Source organism: Magnolia sinica, chromosome 2 (assembly GCF_029962835.1).
Source record: "Magnolia sinica isolate HGM2019 chromosome 2, MsV1, whole genome shotgun sequence".
Classification (NCBI taxonomy): domain Eukaryota; kingdom Viridiplantae; phylum Streptophyta; class Magnoliopsida; order Magnoliales; family Magnoliaceae; genus Magnolia; species Magnolia sinica.
In genome coordinates this window covers 56,208,792-56,216,616 of record NC_080574.1, presented here as the reverse complement: position 1 = coordinate 56,216,616, position 7,825 = coordinate 56,208,792, and positions in this window count along the sequence as shown.

The window sequence follows — 7,825 nt, the reverse complement described above, 5'->3', positions numbered from 1 at the left end:
TTATAGGCGGAAGATCCCCAACCCGAGTGGGAAGGATGAATATCGGGGGCTCAAAAGAAGATGGAGATAGAGGCTTAGGGGCATCATAAGTGAACGGCGAGCACGGGGCCTCCAACAAGGGAGGAGGGCTGAAGGTGTGGATAGAAGAGTATCTCCAGAAGGACACCGACCCTACAAGGCCTCCTTGAAGGATCATTATAAGCTCGAGGGAGGGTCTGATCCTGCCTTTAAAATCAAGGAGAAAGGGGTTTGGATCGGGAAGGAGAAATGGACACGGAGAAGGTTGCGTGGTTCGGATTCCGCCACTCTAGTCTCCAACCCAAAAAGGGTAATATGAATGCCTAATTTCTTTCCCATAAAACCTTTTTCCTTCTCATTCCTTCCACTCTCCTCATTCAAGTTCAATCGAACAAAAGAAAAACCTCCGATTACCATAGTGCCCCTCTCCCTAGGGATGATAACTTCTTGAATCTGCCCACACTTGTCAAAGATTCTTTAGAAGTGGATCTCCATCCATTCTTCTGGAAATTTGTCAACATAGAGTAGGCAGTTCACGAAGTGGATTCACAATAATTGGTCAAGCGCTCCACCTCCGATTCTTTCTCTGATCGACTTTGACCCACTTTCCCAATTCTTGAAAACTATCGAAGTCTGAGGTCCCGGCAGCTTCCCTAACCCAATCAAGAGGCTCACCCCTCTCACCATTGATATTTTTATATAACTTCTAAAGCACCGAGTCTGATTGATACAACACTCCCGGCTGTTTTTTCTTTCTTTCTTTCTTTCTTTCTTTCTAATGGAGACGTAATCCTTGACAAAATCTCCATCTAGGCTAAAATTGCTCCCTCATATCAAGGGCCAACTTCGGGAAGCAGGGGAGCAGCTTCGAGGATTTGCGGAGGTTGATTACCATCAAGATGAGCGAGTCTAAGACTTATGAGTCTTGTTGGCGCGATCTACTGGGTAAACCTAAGTGACGGGAAGGTGATGCAGATCAAGGAGGGATTGAGCAATGATCCGTGCCTCTCGATGATCTAAGCTTTCCATGTCTGACAGATTCCTGAGCTCATGCTGAAGAGAGTTGGGCCATGGCCCAGCACCTGAGATGAACCATACATGTCTATGGTGGTACCTCAAATTGTGTCCCTCACCAATTTTATGGCAAGAAAGCCTAACCAGATGGCCCCATCAACTAATTAGTTGCGATCAAGATCACATACATGTCTATGGTGGAGATTGGATTGAATATAATTTGTGAAAGAGCTACTGGTGTCGAACATCTACCCCATCAGTCAGATGTACCATTCCATGATGGGCATGAGGGTTAAAAATCACTCCAATCCATGACTTTTTTGGGCCACACCACATACAAAAGTTGAGAGGGGTTACCCACCATTAAAATATTCATAATCATTTGCTGGGCCCATCGAGATGTGGTTCACAAATCTAGACCATCCATTATGTGTGTCCCACTTGGGCGAGGAGTCAGACCAAGTTTCATATGCATCAAAATTTCAGGTGGGCCCCACTAAGTGCTTTTATATGTTTGAGCCATTTCTTCACATGATTTTAGATGTACGGCCCACCTAAGTTCCGTATACGGCTGATTTTTGGGATATCCCATAATTTAAAGGGGGCCCATCAAATGCACGGTGTTGATGGTCGACACGCATCACAGTGGGGCCCATTTAACTTTGACATCCTTTAAACCGTTCATACAACTCGGAGCTCGAGGAGCGTCAGCGCATAAACGCTCTCCCGACCCTCTCTCTCTCTATTCCTCTCTATCCCCCCTCCTCTCTCTCTCTCGTGCCCTATTCCTCTCCATCCTCTCTCTCTCTCTCTCTAATCCTCTCCATCCCCTCTCTCTTTCGGGTGCCCTCATCAGGTCCAATCATCTCTCTCTCTCTCTCTCTCTCTCTCTCTCTCTCTCTCTCTCTCTCTTTGATTCAAAAAAGGGAGGGAGCTGAACCAATCTGCACATCAGCGGCCATTTCAGCAGCGAGGGGCCATTGCAGCAGGTATTTCTCTCCTCTTCTCTCCTCTCTCTTCAACGTTGAATATCCAAACCCTAATTAGGGTTTTCCAATGGTGTATGTATTTGGGGATTTTCATTTTTTAATCCCTAATTAAGGATAATTCATAGAGCCAACCAACACAAGCTTGGATGAGGAGAAGGCATAAATATCAGCCTCATCAAAATTTATGTGGCACCGACAAGTTTTCAACTGTACCCATCATGAGGGAACGCATGCTTCAGCTTTTCCGACTAAAACCAGCTGGCAAAATAGATAAAACACATACATCACATGGGGTGCTAGATTCAAAACTATTGTGGCTCTTAAGAATTAGGGATTTCTGATTTACATGGATGGATGGTTGGATGGTTAGACATGTACATATGCATGGATGGATGATTGGATTGGATGCATTTATATTATACAAACTCATTCTAGTAGATGGCTAACGTGGATAAAACACATACATCATGGCAGGGCCCATGAAATCAACAGACTTTTGGGCATGCGTCTCAGTGGGTTACTAATTGTTTTTTTTTAAGTAATGGCATTTTCTTTAATCATATTGTACAATCTAGAATTCTGATTATCTGTAAATTTATTCCTTTGTTTTGTAAATGCAAAAGGATGGCACAGAAAAATATCCTAAAGTGCATGATCCCATTCACATTACACATTTCAGCTCGATAGAACTATAGAAATTTGTATATAGGCACATGCTCATCATTCAGCCACAACAGATTCCCATGTTACATCTGGTTATTCATTGTCAGGAATATGCAATCGGCTTGTAAATGGTAAATTGGTGAATGTTTCATAGTTTGGAGATCAACCTTCCTTTTATCCAGGCTCTGATAATTCTTCTATTTAATACTTTTCAGCTTAATGGATGTTCTCTGTATTAAAAAATAAAAAAAATGATTGGACCATTTGTTAAATAGCTAGATTTTGAGCTGATTCACAAACTGTTGTAGTAGATAACATGACCATATTCTGGATATTCTACTAATGCAGAAGGTAAATCTTTCTGAAGCTTTTCCTTTCCTTCTCATTATATTAACTTAATTAAGAGCTCTTTAGTATTTAGGACAACCATGTGGTTGTCAACGCACCCTTTACATCTAAGCAATTTTTCACTACTGTTCAAACGTGCATGCCATTAATAGGCCTGCTCAACAATGCGAACAGAATCCCATGGATCTACATGGTCAAGATCTATGGACCTATGTAGAAAAATTCAAGATGCGCAGTCTACTTCTATTTGCCCATCTAATCAACTAGTAGAGTGAAAATTTATTAAAAGCACCCCTCTGATTCACAAGCAGGATGACCCACCATATATGATCCATTCACTTAGATCATAATATCTAAGTGAATGGATGGTCTAGGATAGTCCTTTCTCTTGCTCTCTTCACCCAACCTCTCTTCTTTCCCATTCAAACTCAATTGATGCCACACACGCACACAGAGTTGTGGGATCCACCCATTTGTAATGGCTTGCAAGTGGATGGCTAAAAAGCAAATATTGCCAATTGTCCACATACAACTGGAAAAGCCTATCCAATTTATGATTGAGATTTTTTTTTTTACATGCGTGAGTCCATTATCAATGCACAATCAGCTTGTCAGATGAACAATCTGGATTTTTTTAATGGTTTATGAGGTATTAATTATAATTCACGATTGGGTTTCTCTATATGAATAATTTAGTATTGATTGGCTTGTTAGATTTGCCATGCTGAATTGGTAGATTTAATTAGTACAGTTTCTGGTTGATCGGCTGTGTTTGGGAAGAAGTGGTTTGGATGTTTTTGACGAATTTATAAAGGACAAGCTATTTATTTTGTTCTTCTTTTGTTTGAATCACAAGTTGTAAATTGTTTAAGCTGAAATCTGTTTATAGCAAAATTTCAAAATTCTAGCTGTTAGGCTGAAGTTCAGTTGCAGGTAAATGGAATCAGTTTTCTTTTTTTTTTCGCGCATATTTTGATTAGTGGGGGATCAGAAGGGGGCTTATGGAAGTGCACAACATGAACTGCCATTTGGTGCAAAATGATTAAGGCATCAAAAACCCCTTTTGAGGGTGTGTCCAAATGGACCCTTAGCATTCATAAAGGGGAAGTAGCCCTCTAGTTGCAGTTACGTTTCTTTCAAATCTATCTTGAAAGCATTCATAATGGGTCCAAGCAGATACTGGTAAACTCGTATCCTATATTATTCTTTAACAATTTTGCTATTGTTGACTAGTTTCATTTTATTTAAAAAAAACCATTGCCTCGTATTGTTTATGAATGTGGATTGCATTTTTTGCTTATGAAGTAAATAGAAGGTTATCTCATTGGCATTTCAAAACTACTTCTTGATGTTGGGAACTAGCGTAATCATTCCATCAATGGTTTTTTTGTTTTTCCATTAATGCTTGTTCCAACAATGAGAAAAACCAATGTAAGTTCAGTATTTGTTTTCCAATAGCAAATTCTAGAAGATCTTGAGTTCCCTCTTGCATGAAATGATGGCCAATAGCTATGCGCATCATTGTCTAACTATTGACAATAGTTCATGTTATTGCTCAGGTTTTCATTGTTACTGGATTAATACGTCTCTGTCCATAATATGTCAGTTTATGATTTGACCAACTTTCAAATATGTATGTCCTTTTGAACCTTCTCTAATTGCACAAGTGGCTGAACCATCTCTGTATGTTACACATAATTTGTCATCCACTAGTTTCTGTAAATGAAAATAAGAGGATTGATCTTTACCGTATGGTCGTCATGCACATAGATAGAAAATGCTTGCAATGAATGTTTATGAGTACTTGGTAATTTTGGAGTCCTTGGTTAGGGTTTGGGCTAAAAGTACGAGTGCTGGAGCCGACGTTTTCGGAGTCCGAACTCATTCTTTTGAAAAATAGAAAAATGGGAATATTAGTAAATATGAATTTTCTTGTTAAGAAGAAAATGGAAGGTAAAGAAGAAATATAACTGAAACTTTGCACTGTGAAAAGTAATATTAACCATTTTACTTTCCCCATTGAATTTGACGTCCAAGAAATGGACCTTTTCCAGAAAACCATGAATTTAAAATCATTAAATCCTTCTCAGAAATTTGAGTTTCTTGAACTGAATTGAATTATTACAATTTAATTTTGTTGAATATCCAAATGCAAGGTTTCCATGAAACCGGCGTTGACTGAAATCTCACTACTCATCGGGCAAATCAAATCACCGCACTAATTTCTCTTCCTCAGTCAGGGCAAAAGTCACCTCGCCGCCATTTCTCTCTCTTTCTCTTTAAAATGTACTCATTCTAGAGTGAGCGGCAGTGCAAGCTCTGCGTGTGTGTTTGATTTCGACCTTCGTAGCATCACTCGCAAGCACGAATCTTTTTACTAGATTTGCAGCGAAAATGAAAGTCGATGGTGAAATTTTTCCAAAGGTCCCTCCGGGTTTTATTGAAGAAGATGATGACGATCTTATTGAAGAAGATGGTGAAACCTAAACTTAATTCACTTAACTTAAACCTACACCTTAACCCAAACATATAACCCGGACCCGAACCCGAACATGAACCCGAATTCCTAAACCTAAACCTAAACCTAAACCTAAACCTATAACCTTAACCTTTTCTCAAATCCCTAAACCTATAATCTAAACCTAAACCTAAACCTGAAACCTAAACCTATAACCTAAACTCAAACCTAAAATCTATAACCTTAACCTAAACCTATAACCTAAACCTACAACCTATAACCTATAACCTAAACTTGAAAACCCAAACCTAAACCCGATCTTGAACCTGAACCCGATTTCTAAAACCTAAACCTTAACCTATTCTCAATGGTTTCCTCTCGTGTGGCTCATCTGAGTGTTAGATACATCTCAATTTTGGTCGTACGTCCTAAAATGAGCTCCAAAAACGTATGGATGGAGTGGATTTTTCTCAAACATCGAGTTATAGGTTAAGGTTACAGGTTTAGGTTTAGGTTTATGTTATAGGTTTAGGGATTTGAGAATAGGTTAAGATTATAGGTTTAGGGATTTGAGAATAGGTTTAGGTTATAGGTTTTGGGATTTGAGAATAGGTTTAGGTTATATGTTTAGGTTTAGGAATTCGTGTTCAGGTTCGGTTTGGGTTATATGTTTGGGTTAAGGTGTAGGTTTAAGTTAAGTAAATTAAGTTTAGGTTTCACCATCTTCTTCAATAAGATCGTCATCATCTTCTTCAATAAAACTGGATCGGACCTTTGGAAAAATTTCACCATCGACTTTTATTTTCGTTGTAAATCTAGTAAAAAGATTCGTGCTTGTGAGTGACACTACGAAGGTCGAAATCAAACTTACACGCAGAGCTTGCACCGCCGCTCACTCTAGAATGAGTACATTTTAAAGAGAAAGAAAGAGAAATGGCGGCGAGGTGACTTTTGCCCTGGCTGAGGAAGAGAAATTAGTGCGGTGATTGATTTGCCCGACGAGTAGTGAGATTTCAGTCGACACCGGTTTCCTGCTAGAAAGCCTTTCCAAGAAGTTCATGCACAAGCATGTTGGGTGGGGCCTAACTCAGTGTTTGAGAAAAATCTACTCCGTCCATACGTTTTTGGAGCTCATTTTAGGACGTACGACCAAAACTGAGATGTATCTAACACTCAGATGAGCCACACGAGAGGAAACAATTAATTTTGGAGAGAGAAATCTGGCATAACCTAAACTTATAACCTTAACCTAAACTTAAAACCAAAACCTAAACCTATAATCCAAACCTATAAGCTAAAACCTAAACCTAAACCTAAAACCTAAATGTATTTCAAATCCCTAAACCTAAACCTACACCTAATCCTAATCTCAACTCCCTAACCTAAACCTAAACCTAAACTTGAAAACCAAAACCTAAACCCGATCCCGAACCCCAACCCGATGTCCTAAACCTAAACCTTAACCAATTCTCAATTCCCTAAAGCTACAACCTATAACCTAAACCTAAACCTAACCTAAACCTATAACTTAAACCTAGAACCTTAACCTAAAACCTAAGCTTAAACCTAAACCGAAACCTATAACCTTAACCTAAACCAAAACCTATAACCTAACCCTAAACCAAAACCTATAACCTTAACTTAAACCACCTAAACCAAAACCAAAACCTATAACCTTAACCTAAACCAAAACCTATAACCTATAACCTATAATCTAAACCTAAACTAAAACCAAAACCTATAACCTTAACCTAAACCTAAACTTTAACCTATTCTCAATTCCCTAAAGCTATAACCTATAACCTATAACCTATAACCTAAACCTAAACCTAAACCTGTAACCTACACTTACAACTTAAAACCTAAATATATTCTCAGATCCCTAAACCTAAAGCTTAACCTATTCTCAATTTCCTAAACCTTAACCTATAACCTAACTTAAACCTAAACCTGTAACCTACACTTACAACCTAAAACCTAAACGTATTCTCAAATCCCTAAACCTAAACCTTAACCTATTCTCAATTCCTTAAACCTTAACCTATAACCTAACTTAAACCTAAGCCTATAACCTACGCTTATAACCTAAAACCTAAATGTATTCTCAGATCCCTAACACTAAACCTACACCTAATCCTAATCTCGACTCCTTAGCCTACACATAAACTTGAAAACCCAAACCTAAACCCGAACCCGAACCCGATTTCCTAAACCTAAACCTTGACCTATTCTCAATTCCTTAAAGCTATAGCCTATAACCTAAACCTAATCCTATAACCTTAACCTAAACCTATAACAAAGAAAAGCACAATTATCCAACCTACAAAGGACATAA